Source organism: Eleutherodactylus coqui, unplaced genomic scaffold (assembly GCF_035609145.1).
Source record: "Eleutherodactylus coqui strain aEleCoq1 unplaced genomic scaffold, aEleCoq1.hap1 HAP1_SCAFFOLD_30, whole genome shotgun sequence".
Taxonomy (NCBI): Eukaryota; Metazoa; Chordata; class Amphibia; order Anura; family Eleutherodactylidae; genus Eleutherodactylus; species Eleutherodactylus coqui.
The window spans coordinates 387,823-405,977 of record NW_027102247.1 but is presented as its reverse complement, the minus strand read 5'-3'; the positions used below and the strand labels follow the sequence as shown (position 1 = coordinate 405,977).

Sequence of the window (18,155 nt, the reverse complement as noted above, 5' to 3'; positions counted from 1 at the left end):
ATTGTTAGGGGTTCCATCACAGGTGCGAAAATCAGCATCCCCACCACACTCCCCTTGTGCAGCTGTACCGCCTCCACACTCCCCGCATGTAACCGCGCCGCCTCCACACTCCCCGCATGTAAACACACCGTCACTACACTCCCCAGCATGTAACCACACCGTCACCACACTCCCCGCATGTAACCCCACCATCACCACACCGCCCTTATGTAACCGTACCGCCACCACACTCCCAGCATGTAACCGTACCATCACCACACCTTCCTCATGTAACCATTGCGCCTCCACACTCTCCGCACCGTCACCACACTCCCCGCACATAACCGCACCGCCACCACAATTCCCTCATGTTACCGTGCCGCCACTACACTCCCTGCACGTAACCGCGCCGCCACCACACTCCCTGCACGTAACCGCGCCGCCACTGTCAAAATATGCAGTACATCCCTAGATAAATTCGTTAAGGGGTCTAGTTTTTAAAATGGGGTCATTTGTGGGGGTTCTATATGGTTTTGGGCGCTCAAGAACTCTACAAGTGGGCAATGGGGCCTAAAAGGACTTCAAGCAAAATCTATGTTCTGAAAGCCACCGATTACTCCTTTTATTTTGGGCCCCGTTGTGTATCCAGACATAAGATTAGGGCCACAATGGGTATGTCTCTGAACACGGGACAAACAGGGGTATCCATTTTTGGGTGCAAGTCTTCCTTCATATGTGTGCTGTACAAAAAAAGCTGTTTTTAAAATGACAGAATTGCCGAAAAAACGAAAATCACAATTTTTTCCTTTTGCTTGGTTTGAATTCATTCAAAAACTGTGGGGTCAAAATATGCAGTACACCCCTAGATAAATTCCTTAAGGGGTCTAGTTTTCAAAATGGGGTCATTTGTGGGGGGTTTCTATTGTTTTGGGCGCTCAAGAACTCTACATGTGTGCTATGGGGCCTAAAAGGACTTCAAGCAAAATTTCTGTTTTGAAAGACACTGACTACTCCTTTCATTTTGGGCCCCGTTGTGGACTCAGATATAACAATAGGGCCACAATGGGTATATTTCTGAACACGGGAGAAATAGGGGTATCCATTTTGGGGTGTAAATCATGATTTTCATGTAAACTATAGGAAAAAAATATGTCTTTAAAATAACAGATTTGCAAAAATATGAAATTTTACTTTTTCTCCTCTAAATTGAATTAATTCCTGAAAAAAAACTGTGGGGTCAAAATACTCATGACACCCCTCAGTGAATACATTAAGGGGTGTAGTTTTTAAAATGAGGTCATTTGGGGGGGGTATCTATTATTCTGACACTCATGAGCCTTTCCAATCTCGGCTTGGTATAGAAAAACAAAGTGTTCCTCAAAATGCTAAAAAGTAATGTTAAATTTGTACGTCTCCTAAATAGTTAAAAAAAACCGAAAGTTTTTCCAATGTGCGCCCAAAATAAAGTAAACGGGTGGAAATATAAATCTTAGCAAAAATTTCTATATTATGTTTGCACATATTTAAGATATTGCAGTTGGAAATGTGAAAAAATGACCATTTTTTTCAAAATTTTCCCAATTGTGGCGCTTTTAATAAATAAACACAATTTCTATCGGTCTATTTTTTCCGCCTAAATGAAGCACAACATGTGGCGAAAAAACAATGTCAGAATCGCTTGGATATGCAAAACCTTTCTGGTGTTTTTCCATGTTAAAGTGACACATGTCAGATTTGCCAAATTTGGCCTGGTCATTAAGGCGCAAACAGGCTTGGTCACTAAGGGGTTAAATATGAGCCATACAGAAGTTATTCACTTACCTGCTCCGTTGCTGGCGTCCCCGTCTCCATGGCTCCGTCTAATTTCGCTGGCTTCTTGCTTTTTTAGACGCGCTTGCGCTGTGCGGTCTTCTGCCTGGTGAATGGGGCCGCTCGTGCCGGAGAGCTGCTCACCGCGTCGTCATCGTAGCTCCGCCCCGTCACGTGTGCCGATTCCAGCCAGAAATCTTAGGCTTAGTTTTGTCCCAATATACGGCCGTGACAATCACCAGCGATCCTTTTTTTTAGAGGATTAAATCGCATCGCTGCCGCGCACATTAAAAACCGCATGTTTTTGTTTAACGTGCAAGTCGGTAGGACTTTCCAATGTTAACATTGCAGCGCATATTTTTCGCCTTGTGATGCGCTAAAACGCAGCCTCCATAGGATTACATGGGAGATTTTAAAAAACGCACTGCGCAGAAGGACACAGCAGGCTGTGATTTTCTCTCTCAACATCACATCAGTGAAAACCTTGCTGAAGGGAAGGGAACCGTCGGGAATCATTGGCTGCGAAATCTGCTTTTTTTTTTCAATAACCAACGCATCGGTTAAAAATGGCGCGATTTTACCCGCCGGTTTGAAACCACCCTAGAGAAAAATAGGGCAAAAAGATGGAGAACTGGGAGGTGACCCGCTAATCTCTATGGTGCTGTAAGTTTGGGTAAATCCAATAGGTGGTGCAGCACGTTTCTGTAAAACCAACAGAGGGCGCTGCAATGTTACTGTAGAAACCAATGGAAAGCATGGCAGGTAGCTATACATAAACTATACAAAATCTGATTGGTTGCTGCTGCCGCCGCCATTTTTTTAAAAGGTACGCTCAGTTCTTTCATAGAGAACAAGAAGGTAGGTACTTACAATTCAGGTAGGTAGGTTCAGTTTGGGCCTGGGAGAGACTCCAGTGGAGACTGACGGAAAAATGGCTGCTTACAACCTGTGGTCCTTGTTTCGGGTGCGTGTGTCACCATCGATCTAATGTATCTTACTGCATAGATATATATCTAGCTATAAAAATAGATAGTTATATATCAATATAGATATTTCTAAAAATATCTAGCTTTACGTATAAATGTAAACTTCTATAGTTATGGTTTTGTAAGGCTGAAAACAGACATACAGAATTTGTATTATTATCAGCATTATTCTTATAATTGCCATTGATGTTATTCCAGGGTCAGGTAATACACTGCATGAGGCTTTGACCAATTTTTACTATTTTAGGTAAAAAGCTGCATTGACTGCACTTCTGCATTTAGTGCGATATGGTAGGACTGCAAGCAAAGCCTGAGACAAGATCTTGGTGCGCCCCATGACAATACATATCAGGTAGGTATCCTGCCCTAGAGGTATGAAGGCACCATACAGCAGCACTCATCTGTAATCCAACCTGCAGGGACATTGTGTGCTGCTGTAAAGGGAGGCCGGAACCGGGGCCCGCAAGGCCGTAGGTGAAGGCGATCATGACGGGGTTAACGGGGAGGAAAGGGTTAATATTTTAAATGAAAATAAGGTGAGGTGGAGGTTAAAAGGGAGGGGGTGTAATGAGGGGGAGCAAAGGTTTATGGGATAGAAAGAGCGGGAAGAAAAGGGGGAGGAGTCATTCCGGGAGCAGCAGAGGAAGAAGAAGGACCTGGAACCTGGACGGGGAGAAGAGTGAAGACCGAAGAAAAAAGACAGCAGGATAAGAATTTAAGCGTGGCAGCTGAGGAGGATCGGGAGGACCTGAAGCAGAGGACGATCGGGTGAAGACAGAAGAAATTAGAAGACCTACCTGAAGACCTGAGCAGGAAGACCGCTGGTGAGAAGATCGGAGCAAGAAGACCGCTGGTGAGAAGACCAGAGCAGGAAGACCGCTGGTGAGGAGATCGGAGCAAGAAGACCGTTAGTGAGAAGACCGGAGCAGGAAGATCGCTGTTCAGAAGACCGGAGCACAAAACACCGTTGGTGACAGGACCTGAGCAGGAAGATTGCCCCCGGTGGAGATCGGAGGTACTGCAGTTCAAGAAGAGCCTGAAGAGATGGAAGCGCTGATGGAGAGGATCCGGGCAGCGGCAGCTGAGCGAGGAATCGGGTGGCTCGAAAGACTGGCAAGTGAGGGAGAGGGGGGAGCGGCGGCAGTTCCAGAGAGGGAGAGGAGGCCGCGTCGGGCGCGTGCGCCGGAGAGGCTTAGCCCCGAGCACGCGCCTGTGCGCCGGCGCTGCACAGGGAGCCCATCTGTGGAACCTCCAGCCGGGCCAGCCCCCGCAGCGGCAGGGGGGGGGGGCCAGGGCTGGGAGGAATCCTAATCGGCGGCGTGGCGCTGCGTGCAGCGCAGGTACCCGGGCTGCGAGGGGGCCGGGACCTGCGACTGCACAGTCGGCTCCAGGAGCAGTTAGAGGGGGGGGGCACTCCAGCGGTGAGGGTAGCAGAGAGGAGCGCCCTTGTCCCAGTTCGGCGAGAGGATCCGTGTCAGGACAGAGCAGAGGGTCCAGAGCTGCTGGAGGGGAGCAGTGTGGACCCAGCGGGAGGGTTAGCCGGGGGACCAGGGGAGGGGAGCTGGAGCAGGTGTTTGGCGGAAGAAGGGGACAGCAGCAGGCTGGTCCGGAGGATTTTATTAATGCCGGTTTTTTGAGTTCCAGCGGGGCGGCTGCGCGCGCAGCGGAGAGGCGGCAGTCGGCGGAGGAATCAGACGGATCGGGCGGGACATGGACGGATCCCAGGATGAGACGCCAGGAAGACGGAGCGGCGGCTGGTGGGCCCACAGCACCTGCGCAGCCCGGTGAGTCTACCACACAAAACACTGTAAATGTTATTGCTAGATCTGTGCCTGTAGGGGGGGGGTATAGGTAGTGGTGCGGTCAGTTTTGCTGGTGCGCATGGGGGGGATAACGATTTGAGGGCACTTATGGGTTGTATGTGGGAATTCCTGCGGAGGCAGGAAATGGGGTCGGTCGGTTTGCCTGGAACGGCGTTTAACACGCCGGGTAGTGTGTCGTCTGGCGGGGAGGGCTTCCCCGCTGGGGCGACTGGGGGAGTCCAGGCAGGGGGAACGGGAGGGCCGGACGTGGGGCCATCGCCGGTGGCTGCATGGAGTACTTCAATGGCAACCCCTTCCAGTAGGGTAAGTACTCTAGGGGTCAGCTCGGGGGGGGCAGATGAAACGGCATCAGGGGTGACGGTTGCCGTACAAACGGAAAGGGACGGGGAAGCAGTGCGGTTGGACGATAGGGCAAAAGGGGAGGTATACGTGTGTTTCGAGGGCCCGTTGGGAGCACATCTTAAGAAGGAAACGAGGGAGAAGATATGGCGGGACGAATTTGTAGAGATATTCTCCCTCTTGCCTTTGGAGAAATTTAATTTGGACAAAGGCAAAAGGACCGAATACAAGAAGGAGGAGGAAGAAAAACGCAGATGGCGTTTAATTCCTCAAACATTTAATTATTGGTTGCAGGCGTTCGCTATATTGGCCAGCGTAATTGGGGAGAAGGCGCCGGAGAACTGTTCCGGCCTCTTCTGTTATCTAGATTCGATAGGCGAGGCGTATCGGGTTTACGGGGGTCAAACCTGGTTAAGGTACGACGAACAGTTTAGGCAACGTAAGGCGGTGAGGCCGTCAATCCGTTGGGACCAAAAAGATATTGGTCTGTGGCTTCGGGTCATGGCACCTAGTCGATTTGGGCAGCCTTTTCACGGGGGAGCCGGGCCATCAGGCCTGGCTTCAACCTCACAGGGGGGAAACCAGGGGGGTCAGTCAGGGGGTAATAGAGTCGGTTTGTGTTGGCAATTTAATGAGGGCCAATGCAAATTCGGAGCAGGCTGCAGATTTAAGCATGTCTGCTCACACTGCAATGGCGGGTCACAAGGAGCATCAAAATGCTTTAAGAAAGGAAAAGGAAAGGCCGCAGGAGGGGGTGGAAAAAGGGAGGACGCCGGTGAGGCTGGAAGAGATGGTCAGGTTTCTAAATAGGTATCCTGACAGGGAAAAGGCGAAATTGTTGGAAGAAGGTTTTCGGGGGGGGTTTCACATCCCTCCCCCAAAACATGAGATTCCGTTATCAACAAAAAACCTACTCTCGGCCATGAGGAATCCGGAAGTGGTTTCGGAGAAACTGGCAAAAGAAATTAGCTTAGGGCGGATGGCAGGCCCCTTTCAGGAGCCTCCCCTCCGGAACTTCGTAGTGTCTCCCCTGGGAGTAGTACCTAAGAGGGAACCGAATAAGTTTCGGTTAATACACCATCTTTCTTATCCGAAAGGGGCATCAGTGAACGATGGTATAGACCCTGAGCTCTGTTCGGTGGTTTATACATCTTTTGATGCGGCACTAAAATGGGTAAGAAGGTATGGGAGGGGGGCGCTGTTAGCGAAAGCCGACATTGAGTCGGCGTTCCGCCTTTTGCCGGTTTCTCCAGATAGTATTCGCTTACTTGGTTGTTTTTGGGGAGGTAAGTATTTCGCCGATCGGTGTCTGCCCATGGGATGTTCAATCTCATGTGCATACTTCGAAGCCTTCAGCACTTTCTTGGAATGGGTAGTGAAAGACACTGCAAAGCAGCAGTCAGTAATTCACTACCTTGACGATTTTTTGTGTATTGGCCCAGCGGAATCGCCGATGTGTGCGACTCTGCTGGGAACGTTACAGTGGGTGGCGGATCGGTTCGGGGTGCCTTTGGCTCCCGACAAGACAGAGGGCCCTGCAACTTCTCTTCAGTTTTTGGGCATCTGGATTGATACGGAGGCGATGGTATGTCAATTACCGGAAGATAAGTTGCGGGATTTAAAATGCGAGGTAGAAAAGACACGGAAAGTCAAGAAAGTCACGCTGAAGGGGCTTCAGTCATTATTGGGCAAGTTGAATTTCGCTTGCAGAATAATGCCTATGGGGCGAATATTTTGTCGAAGAATGGCATCGGCCACGGCGGGAATTCGAGCCCCACATCACTACATCAGAGTGGGGAGGAGTTTAAAAGGGGACCTAGCAGTCTGGGCTTCCTTTTTAAACAAATACAATGGGAGGTCCATGATAATCTCGGAAGTGAGTGAGAATGTGGACTACGAGTTGTTTACAGACGCGGCAGGGAGTGCGGGATTTGGGGCATTTTGCCAGGGGCAATGGTGTGTTGGGGAATGGCCAGTCAGATGGCGGGAGGAAGGTTTGACGAAGAATCTGGTATTGTTGGAACTGTTTCCAATAGTGGTGGCCGTGGCGCTTTGGGGCGATCGCCTTCAGAACAAGAAGGTGAGGTTCCATTGTGACAATATGGGGGTGGTGCAGGTGATCAATGCTTTGACCGCCTCATCACCCCCGGTGGTGAATTTGTTGCGCCACCTGGTATTGGAAACATTGAAGATGAATATTTGGATAGTGGCGGTGCACGTGCCGGGGATTGAGAATTCAATCGCGGATGCTCTTTCTCGGTTTCAGTGGGAGCGATTCAGGACCCTGGCCCCTCAGGCGGAGGACCGAGGGAGGACGTGCCCGTCTCATCTTTGGAGTGTGGTAAGAGAGCAGTGGGGCATCTAATCGAGAGGTCACTGGCTCAGGGTACTAGAGCTGCGTATATAGCAGCGTGGCAGGAGTGGGAAGGCTGGGTAGGTCAGCTTGGGATAGGAGAGGCGGAGGAAGATAGAGTGGGGGCGCTGTTAAGTTGGTTGGGTAAGGCAGAGCAGGATAATGTTTCGGTGTCACGAGCGAACAGGTTCATGGCAGGGGTAGCATTTGGGTGTAAGTTAAGGGGGGTGGGGGATATAACGAAGAATTTCCTAGTGAGACAAGCGTTGAAGGGTTTTAGAAAAGGTAAAGGCAGTGTGGACTTACGTAGACCAGTTTCGTTTGAGTTGTTAGAAAAGTTAGGGGGGGTACTGGAAGGCCTCTGCGATACGTTGTTCGAAAGATCGTTATTCAGGTTAGCGTTTTCACTGGCATTTTTTTGGGGCATTTAGGGTGGGGGAGTTGGTGTCCCCTAGTAAATCAGTTGGGGGAGGTTTACAGGGGGGGGGATGTTAGAAAAGTTGATGACCATTTAGAGTTGGTCATACGCCGATCAAAAACAGATCAGGCTGGGCGGGGACATTTGATTAGATTGGGTAGGGTTCACGGGTCAATAATGTGCCCCGTGTCGGCATGGGTTAGCTATACTGAGGTAGCGGGTAAGAGATTAGGCCCTTTATTGCAGCATGAGGGGGGCCAGTTTTTGTCACGCTTCCAGTTTACAGCGATCTTTGGGAAGGCGCTGAGGGAGCTCGGTTTAGATGAGTCGCAATTTGGGACACACTCGTTTAGGGTGGGGGCGGCTACAGAGGCACAGGTGCAAGGTTTGTCGGGCGAGTCGATTAGAAAAATCGGTAGGTGGCAATCTGGGAGATATAAATTGTATGTTCGTCCCCAGTTGCTGTAACAGTGTTAGGGGGGTAGGGGGTATAATGATAATCAAGGGGTGTTGGTCAATTTTGTTTTCTCCTTTTTGTTTCAGGTCCACAATCGGCGCTTGTGTGGATTATGGGCCACTCATATGTTTATTGGGGGGCGGAGAGGGCTAGTGTGAGGCAGGACGGGAGACAGTTGAGGTTTCCTAGGTCAGAGGCGGTCCTGAGATGGATGGGAGTTAGAGGGATGTCGTGGTGCAAAGTGTTGGAGGAGTTTGAGAGGATGGTGGGTTTAGACAGGGCCCCGGACATAGTTGTTATACATGCAGGGGGGAATGATTTGGGGAAAAGGCCCTTCAGGGATCTATCGAGGGATATCAGGTATGATATCCTGAGATTGTTAGCGGCGCATAAGAAGATGGTGGTGGTCTGGTCAGAGATCGTGCCTAGGCAGGTATGGAAGTTTGTGCGGACTGCAAGAGGATTAGACAAAGCGAGAATAAAGCTTAATAGGGAAGTATCTCGCTTTGTGGGAAGGAATGGGGGGGTCGCGGTGCGACACATAGACCTAGAGTCTGGCAGGGGGAATTATTGGAGACAAGATGGGGTGCATTTAAATGAGATAGGTTTGGACTTGTGGTTAGAGGCAGTTCAGGAGGGAGTGGAGCGCGCCTTGTTGTTGTGGAGGGCGGCGCAGGCTTGAGGTTTCAAGCCATGCTGGCTGTGGCGGTTAGGGAGGGGTCCTTGGAGTCAATATAAGAGGGGGTAAGGGGGGAGGCAGGGGTTAGTAGAGTTACCTCCTCCCCCCTCTGGTTAGTTTTAAATTGTAGGTGGGTCTGTCGCCTCTTGTTTGGCAGGGGGTTACCTGCTAAAGTTGTGGTTGTTAATAGCCGGGGTATGGCTAGATAGCCTCGGGGTCGGGAGGTTGGTGACTCGAGGTAAATGGCGAGTCTCCTGAGTCAGGTGATTGGAGACGGGAGGCGTAGTTTGGAAGATAGGGTTTCCCGAGTCAGGATTTTTAGGAGACGGGAGACAGTTACACCTATCTTCCTTGTTTTTTGGGTGAGGCGACAGATAATTTTGTGGGGAACTCCAAGGATCTCTCCATAGTAGTTAGGATAAGGGTTAAAAAAGTGTTATTCAGGATTTATTGTTGTATGTTATAATAAAATTGGCTGCTGTGGCCAAATTTAATCCAAAAAGAAGTTGTCGGTGTTTATTTTAGATAAGCTAGGTTAAAAGGGGTAATGGGGGGGTAAGTGGTCACAGCGACGACTCCGTTGTACCTAGTCATGCCCCAAAGTTACTGTAAGATTCTATTGCTTTACTGGTTTTTGCTTTTTTTGGTGTTTTTTATCTTTCATCCCAGTGCTACAAAGACCGAGGACAGAAAGCTCTGGCACTGAAATACTGTGATGAGGCTTCAGCCATGCCACTGGTTACTAAAGAGGTGAGGACTGTCAGTAGTAACGTGGTAACACAATTCAACTGTTATTTCAGCCATTGATTTACTGACCTACTCCACTGCTTACTGTATTGATTCTCTAGAATAGAGCCTCCATAGCCGCCTGTTCCCCATCTTCTATTCTAGAAGCTAGAAGTGGTACAACGGGGTACTAGAGTCCCCTTGCCTGTCCTTATCTTATCTTTTATCCAAGCTACAAGGCGTACAACAGGGTACTAGAGCCTCCATTCCCATCTGTATAACCTCTTGTATCCAAGCTAGAAGTGGTACAACAGGATACCAGAGCCTCCTTGCCCACATGTTTGAATTCTGAAGGCACCCATTGAAACAAATATGTTTGTGTGAAGCGGCCCTTACTGTACTTTTGTTAGCATGAATCAAGCACATTTGCAAGCGCAAAAAAACACGCAACCATGCTGCCATTTATTGAAATGGGCAATTAGTGTAATTAGAATAATACATGTTCTTCCCCTGCAGAAATGCACGAGAAAATAAGGGGGAATGCTTTTTTTTTGGACAAAATGCGCATGCAAAATACACTTATGTGAAGGAACTCGCTGCAATCAGCGGGTTCTACTGACGTGTATTTAGCATGTATATTTTTCATGCGTAATATGCTACGCAAATACATCTGTGTGAATCTGGCCGAAGAGCCCACGGTGGTATGCGTAAAACGCTGCGTCTCTGCGGTGAGAACACAATCGTGGACATGAGCCCTAAGGCTGGAGCTCTATGGAGTCTTTCGCCATGACATGGGTCATGTGACCAAAGATCGCTGTGCAGCCCTGTGAACTTGCATACTCAAATATATCAATGGGGTCGCGCAAGTTCCCACAACCTATAGAGTGCTAAAACCTCACCGAGGTTGGATTTTTGCAATATATTGGTCGCAGCTACTTGTGAGTTGTATCGCAACTACATTGTCTTCAGTAAGGCCAGCTGCACACGACCGCTTCACATTCCGAATGCGGGATACCACAGCGGAACCTGGCCGTTACCCCAGCGTTCCTGCAGAATCTGTAATGCAGATGACCGCGAGTGTGAAGGAAGTAGCAGTAGTATGTATCTTTCAATGCATGTGATTTGCTGCAGATCCTCCGTGTGGACGATGACTGCGGATTGAACAATAGGAAACCGGTGGTGTGAAGCCGGCCCGAGAGTGTGAGGTCGCAGGGCTATACAGCGATCTTGGTCACGTAGCACTAGTCTCATTGCATGACTACGACTCTGCCGTTCATGGGAGCTCAGTGCTTGACATGACAACTCCCTGCTGTTGGCGCGACCACCAGTCACCCTTAAAAGTAAACAGAAAGTTAAAAAATGGTAAAATGTAATCTTCGCTCATATTCGTGAGGGGAGATGCAATTACATACCTAAGGCCCCCGGATTTACCCTTGGACCTCACCTCAGCTTCTGCGCACGCGCCCGTCGTCAATGTTGGCCGATGCAAGAGCCGCAGATTGCCTGAGTAATTTAAGATATCCCTGCTCCTGGCTACCAAACATAGCCGAGAGCCTGGAGATTTCATGGTGGGCCGCAGTACGTGGTCCCCAGTCACGTGATTGCCATTAGCCAATGGATAACGGCGATCATGTAAAAGTAAGAGTTACAGCTTCACCTCCTGTCACGAATCCAATCCGTAAGGGAAGGTGAAAATATTTCCCTAAGGCCTCCGGCGATGTCCCCCGACGGGATCCTTATCCTCGGTTGGATAACGGCGATCATGTAAAAGTTAAGAAAAAGTTGAAGTTTAATCTCCCCTCTTTGATCGGTGAGAGGAGATGAAACTTCTTACCGGAGGCCTCCGTATTTGAACCTCGATGTGATCCTCCTCCGTGGACCTTCTCCGGCTTCTGCGCATGAACCTGCCTTAAAATGCCAGACACATGCGCAGCAGCTGGGGAGCCCGGTACATTTTTTAATCTCTGTGCTCCCGGCTAACAAAGGTCACCGAGAGCCTGGAGCTCAATTCTGCCGTTTTCTCTCCCTGCGATCATAAAAAAAGATGATGTGATACAGGCGAACATGGAGGCTCTAGTACCCTGTTGTCCCACCTCTAGCTTGGATACAAGATGTGATACAGGCGAGTATGGAGGCTCTAGTACTTTGTTGTACCGCCTCTAGCTTGGATACAAGATGTGATATGGGGGGCAATTGAGGCATACAGGTTCCATATGGTATTATGTGTCCACATTTGCTGTGACTGAGCCTCTAGATCATACAAACTTCTAGGCTGTGGGAGTTGCCATCCTAAATGCGCAGACCGGTGCCAGCGGCCGGCGAGTGACGTTTCTGTGCGGGGCTCGCAGAGCCCCGCACAGAAATAGAGCATGCCGCGGTTTGTTTTCCACGTGTGATTCTAGGCTCTATTCTAGAGAATCAATACAGTAAGCAGTGGAGTAGGTCAGTAAATCAATGGCTGAAATGAACAGTTGAATTGTGTTACCACGTTACTACTGATAGTCCTCACCTCTTTAGTAACCGGTGGCATGGCTGAAGCCTCATCACAGTATTTCAGTGCCAGAGCTTTCTGTCCTCGGTCTTTGTAGCACTGGGATGAAAGATAAAAAACACCAAAAAAAGCAAAAACCAGTAAAGCAATAGGACTGGAGGGACTTACCCATTAACCCCCGTTCCCCATTAAACAAAGACACCATACAACTATATGCTGGCATATTGTGGGTAGGCCACAGCCTTTATTTAACTGTATAAAACCTTTTAACGAATCCTCTATTTTCTCCTTCCATGCCAAAAATAAAATTGTCCGATTCTAAAATCTTCCGTAAAAAACTGAGGCGTAAGAAGGCCCCTCTCGGCCTGAAAAAGCCCTTCCATTTCTTGCTGGCATGGAAGTCCTCAAATTCCGCCTAACCGGCTGTGACAACTTCCTGTAACATTACTTCCCCCCACCTCTTCTAATAATCTTTTCATCCCCCCCCCTCAGCTCAGAGGGCGGGTGGGCGGGCGTCTTCACTCTTCTTCTCCCGGTCCAGAATGATCTTCCTCTTCCCTCTTCTTCCTCTAACCCTGCTAACTCCACCCCTACCCCTGGTCACTTCCTTTCTTCCTGACCCCTCCCCTCCAGTCCTCAGCATCTTCGCCAGTAAGCTTTGCTGCTATCTAGACTGGAGGGACTTACCCATTAACCCCCGTTCCCCATTAAACAAAGACACCATACAACTATATGCTGGCATATTGTGGGTAGGCCACAGCCTTTATTTAACTGTATAAAACCTTTTAACGAATCCTCTATTTTCTCCTTCCATGCCAAAAATAAAATTGTCCGATTCTAAAATCTTCCGTAAAAAACTGAGGCGTAAGAAGGCCCCTCTCGGCCTGAAAAAGCCCTTCCATTTCTTGCTGGCATGGAAGTCCTCAAATTCCGCCACGAAGGATGCAGCATATTACTATGCTGCACTCCGCCCCCCACATGCCAGCAAAAGAGCTGACTCTACCCCATCCTGCAACCTAGATAAAAAGGTATCTAGCCCTATGTCGCTAAGATGCACTCCGTCACCTCGCATCATCCCGCGCTCTCTTCTCTCCAGCTCCCAATGACGTATTGCTATCCCACCTAACGCTCGCACATGCTTTGATATCCTAAAATTAACGGTCTTCCTCACTCTCTCGATGGCTTCATTATCTCTTGCCTCTCTCCAAATTCTTCTGGCCACGATGTCTGACCAAACAATTATGACCCTCTTAAAAAATTCCTTGAAACGAAAAATGTCCGCTTTCATCAATGCTATCAACTCAGCAACCTTTATCTTCCCAAGGTCGTTTCCTCCAGCGTGAATAACTAATATCACTCTGTCATTCTTCCAGCTGCTGATTTTTAGCACCTCCTGGAGCAGCCTGGGCCATTGTAATCCTCTAATACCAAGCCAACGCACTTGCACATTAAGGCCTAAGTTCACACCAATGGGCCTATTTCTGGCTCTCTTTTCCGCCCAGTGTACATAAGAGTGGCCCACCACCCATACTGTCCAATCCGACACTGTGAATAAACAAAAGAACAAAACCAAAGCAGAAATCGCAACACCATAAACAATATTTATAGAACTCTCAGATCTGGCCGAACATATGACCGATATGCATCTGATTTCCAACGACCCACCTTCTTAACCCCCTCGATACCCATGCCACACGCAAAGGCGGACGTCGCAGCTCCGATCCTAAACGAATGTGATCCGAATTCCGAGGGGTCAAGGCCTAGCATTCTAATGCTCTTTCGCATGACCGCCGTAAATTGGTATTTTGTTAAAGGAAAACCCGACGCATGGCACAAAAACGGGCCAGTCCCACAGTGTCTCTTGGCGAAAACCTTTACCAGTAACACCGGGCACCACTTTGTCCCCAATTTGCCTATCCTGATCCATTCTCCCATCCCGTATATGTCTGTCTTAGATCTTCTGACACCTATCTTCATACAGTCTTCGTCAATTACCACGTCTGAGAAAAACAACCCCCCGGGCTTAGATTTGCACGCCGATACTAACTCCCCTATGCGTAATGCAGCAAAAAAGGCGATGGAAAAAGCCGCGCGGAAAAGCTCTGCTTCGGAAGCATCCGTGCAGACCGACTCCACCACGTCGAGGATAGCATTTAATAACTCAAACGTGATGGGGCGCCTGCCGTCCTTGGTCACCCTGTCCTTCTTCCACCCTTTTATTATTTGCCCAAAAACGAAGTCCTTCGTCACGTCTCTTGCCCCGTGTAAGCGCAACAAAAATGCTATGGCCGATAGTCGTTTTTTCGCCGCATCCGCTGATGAACCGCTTTTACGCATTACGGACAGGACATCTAATGTTACCGCCCTTGCTCTTTCTTCTGTTGGAAAAATTCCACCCGCCGCTGCTAACCATTCTTTCCATACTTTGTTATATCGATTCCATGTGGTACTTGTTACTGACGCTTTTACGAGAGCTAACAGCTCTCCTCTATCACTTCCCACAAGAAAGCAGGGCAACATACCCCCTCGACCTCCGCCGTCGGGTGCAGCTCCCTGAAATGTGACATCTGAAAACGAGAAAGAGCATCAGCAGTAGCATTCAAATATCCTGGTACATGTCTCGCTTTAAACTTAACATTGTGCTGTAAACACCGTAAGATCAAATGGCGTAATGCTGCCAGCACCAACGTTGAGGATGACGATTGCTTGTTGACCATTTGCACCACCGATTGATTATCTGACCAAAAACAAATATTACCGTTGGCCAACCTCTGACCCCATATCTCCATTGCCACCACCAAAGGGAAAATCTCCAATAACGCTGTGTTCTTTATCCATTTTTTTTCTATCCATGTATCAGGCCATGCAGCACAACACCATTGATCACCCAATATTACTCCGAATCCGTATGAACCAGCTGCATCCGATACCAAACCGATCTCCTCATTCTGCTTCTCCTCCTCCATACATATTACTTGACCGTTAAACGAACTCAGAAAAACTCTCCATATGTGCAGATCTGACCTCATCCCTTTTGTCACCCTGACAAAATGATGGGGTTCCTTTGCCCCTTTCGTTGCTAGTGACAACCGCCGGGAAAAGGCTCGCCCCATCGGAATGACCCTGCACGCGAAATTCAACAACCCTAACAATACTTGGAGTTGGTGCAGTGTTACCTTCCGAGAACTGCCCACCAACTCCACGACTTGGCGCAAACGCGCCACTTTTTCATCCGGCAAGAGGAAAGTCATTTCCTCCGTGTCGATTTCTATACCTAAAAAACCGAGCCTCGACGCGGGGCCAACCGTCTTCTCGTCCGACAAGGGGACCCCGGCTTTTTTCATCAAACTACGAAACGACGAAAGTAAAAACTCGCAGGCCGTCGAATTTGCCTGACCAACAAAAAGAAAATCATCCAAATAATGCACTACCGATGAGATGCCCGTCTCCACTCTCAACATCCATTCCAAGAATGAACTAAAAACCTCAAAATAATAACAGGAGATAGAGCAACCCATCGGTAGGCACATGTCAACAAAAAACTGGTCCTCGATGCTGCATCCCAGCAGATGAAAACACTGCGGATGCACCGGCAGAAGCCGGAAAGCCGATTCAATATCGGCCTTTGCCAACCAGGCGCCTTTTCCCGCCTGTCTAACTAATGCAACCGCGCAGTCGAAAGACGTATAAGACACCGCCGCTTGCTCTTTCGATATTCCGTCGTTGACTGATTCACCCGACGGATAGGATAGGTGATGGATAAGTCTGAACTTGCCAGCTTCCTTCTTCGGAACCAGTCCCAAAGGGGAAACCCGCAAGTTCACGAACGGCGGTTCCCGGAACGGGCCCGCCATTCGACCCATTTCTACCTCCTTCAGCAACTTCTCCATCACCAACTGTTTATTATCGCGAGCGGACTTTAAATTCTGGCAAAAAGACGCCGACGAAACTGGGGAATGCGGGATAAAGAAACCTTCAGCAAACCCTGATCTAAGCAGGCTTGCTTCCAGTCTCCGGGGGTACCGGTCGAGCCACGGCTCCAGGTACTGGACGCTCACCGGCGTTCGCCCCTGTGCCGGGAACTCCCGTCGCTCGTTGGCGTCGGAAACAACGCAACGCCGTGTGCGAACCTCCACAGACCGAACATTCGTGCCGAAATTTGCACGATGTGAAAAAACGGCAGTGGCCTTCGTTGAAGGCCCAGCATGAACCGGATGGTTTTGGGGCCGCAGCAGCCTGCTGTCCACTGGCTCCTGCGGCCGATCCTTGAAAGCTATGTTTTACGGGTTTTTGCGCCAGGATCAGCTGGATCCAAACGTCAGCCGCCTTTGACGCCCAACTGATATGCTGTGAACCCGAAATTCTGCGACGAAAATCTTCGTCGTATCGCCACCAAGCCGATCCCCCGTGCAACTTATATGCACTGTGGATCGTGTTGATGTACACGAGCAATTCCGGGCCCTTCTGCGGCTGCTGCTTGCACACTACATGTGCCAAAATCAAAAAGGCCTGTAGCCAATTCCCAAATGTTTTGGCTACTTTGGGTTTTTTCTCACTCCCACGTTCAGTGAACCGTTCCTTATCAACTGACACGTGTTCGACTGATAACAGCGACCATATATCCACATAGTTACCATTTATAATTTTTGTTACCACTTCGTTCTCCAGCCCCGCATCCAACGGGGCTACTCCACAAAAAAGCGAGTCTGCTAATTTCAGACCCTCGCTCACCCCTGCCACCGAGGGCAGGCACCTTTGTCCTTGTGCTGGACCACCAACCTCGGGCGAGGCCTCCCTCCCCGGTTTATCATAGGACACTAGAAGCCCTTTTTCCATATCATATTTTTCCACCAAGGCTCTGAGAGCCACCATAAATTCATCCTTCCGGCTCGTGCCGGACACATTATCCCAAACTTTATTTAATTGAAACGACTCACCCGCCTCGTTGACCTCCGGCATAGCCAAGGGAACGTTAGGGGCGGGCAGTGATGTTTGATGGTATTCCCGTGCGTATCGTGCCGTGCCACTTTCTTGGGTGACACACCGGCTCCTCGGGCTCCTTGACATTGTAGCCCCGCAGGCTGACATCCTGTTACCCGGTCTGCTCCCACGCTCTCCTTGTCTGATATCTGCAGAAGAAGCCGGTGACCGTGAACACAAATTCCTCATGACCTGCATCTCCACCTCTCGGTTGCTCTGCCCTTCCCTCCAAGTCACCGCTTCTGCCTGACCACCCCGTACGAATCTGCTCCTCCTCATCTCCTCTCGTTCTGCTGAAGATGATGAGCAGCTGCGCTCCTCTCGCGCCCTGGCTGTACGTCTGCTCTTTGCCCCCTCTAACTGCTTGCACCTATCCTGCCTTATAACTCTACCGCTGCTAAGATGGGGGCGGCCTAAGCTATTGTGCGCTGCGCAATGCTCCGGAGGGTCCCTCTCTACACTGCTGCAGCTTGAAATCCTGAACTCCCTGCGCCTGGATAACGTCACTGATGGAGGCCCCTGGCCCCCCCGCGCTATGGCGCGAAAATTCGCCGCCTCTTCTTCGCTGACTGCCGGCCTACTCCGCGCTGATGTGCGAAAATGCTCTGATTTTTCGCTCCCGGCGACCGCCCCATACTGCGCTGTGGTGCGAACTGTCGCTGTTTTTGAGCGATGAAATGATCGCCCCTTCCGCGCTGTAGCACGAAATTCGTCCGCCTCCTCTATTCTGGCCGCTGCCCCCCCCCTATCCCCCCCCACGTGCTGGTGGCGAATATTCTGCCCTCTATTTGGCTGGCCCTTTATGTTTTCCCTCCCTCCCCCCCCACTCTCCCCCCCGCTACTCGCGGCGCACGATGAGGGAGATGCACTCTCTGGCATCTCCCTCCTAACGGTCGCTGCATCTCCGCGGCCGGATCTATATCCTGTGCGCGGAACCCTACGCGCGCCTGCTGCTGCACGTGGCGATCGCTCCGGGACCTCGCTCCTTGGGACCTCGCTCCTTGTTCTGCCGTCAGCCGCGGGAATACCTCCTCCCGTGCTGGACTTACCCGACCTGGATGCTGCCATACCTCCACGGGTGAGTGCTGTCCTCTCCGCTACCTCTGGCTCACCGA

The 18,155-nt window shown here is 50.0% G+C and overlaps 1 long non-coding RNA gene across 1 annotated transcript; it reads right to left on the bottom strand.

Moving 5' to 3' along the window:
- Window positions 1-13,571: 13,571 nt before the first annotated feature.
- On the bottom strand, window positions 13,572-17,054 carry LOC136601074 (uncharacterized). Its single transcript, XR_010789287.1, has 3 exons — window positions 16,998-17,054; window positions 14,583-14,627; window positions 13,572-13,605 (listed from the first exon to the last, which is right to left on the bottom strand). It is a non-coding gene; the product is annotated as an uncharacterized lncRNA (long non-coding RNA).
- Window positions 17,055-18,155: the final 1,101 nt, after the last annotated feature.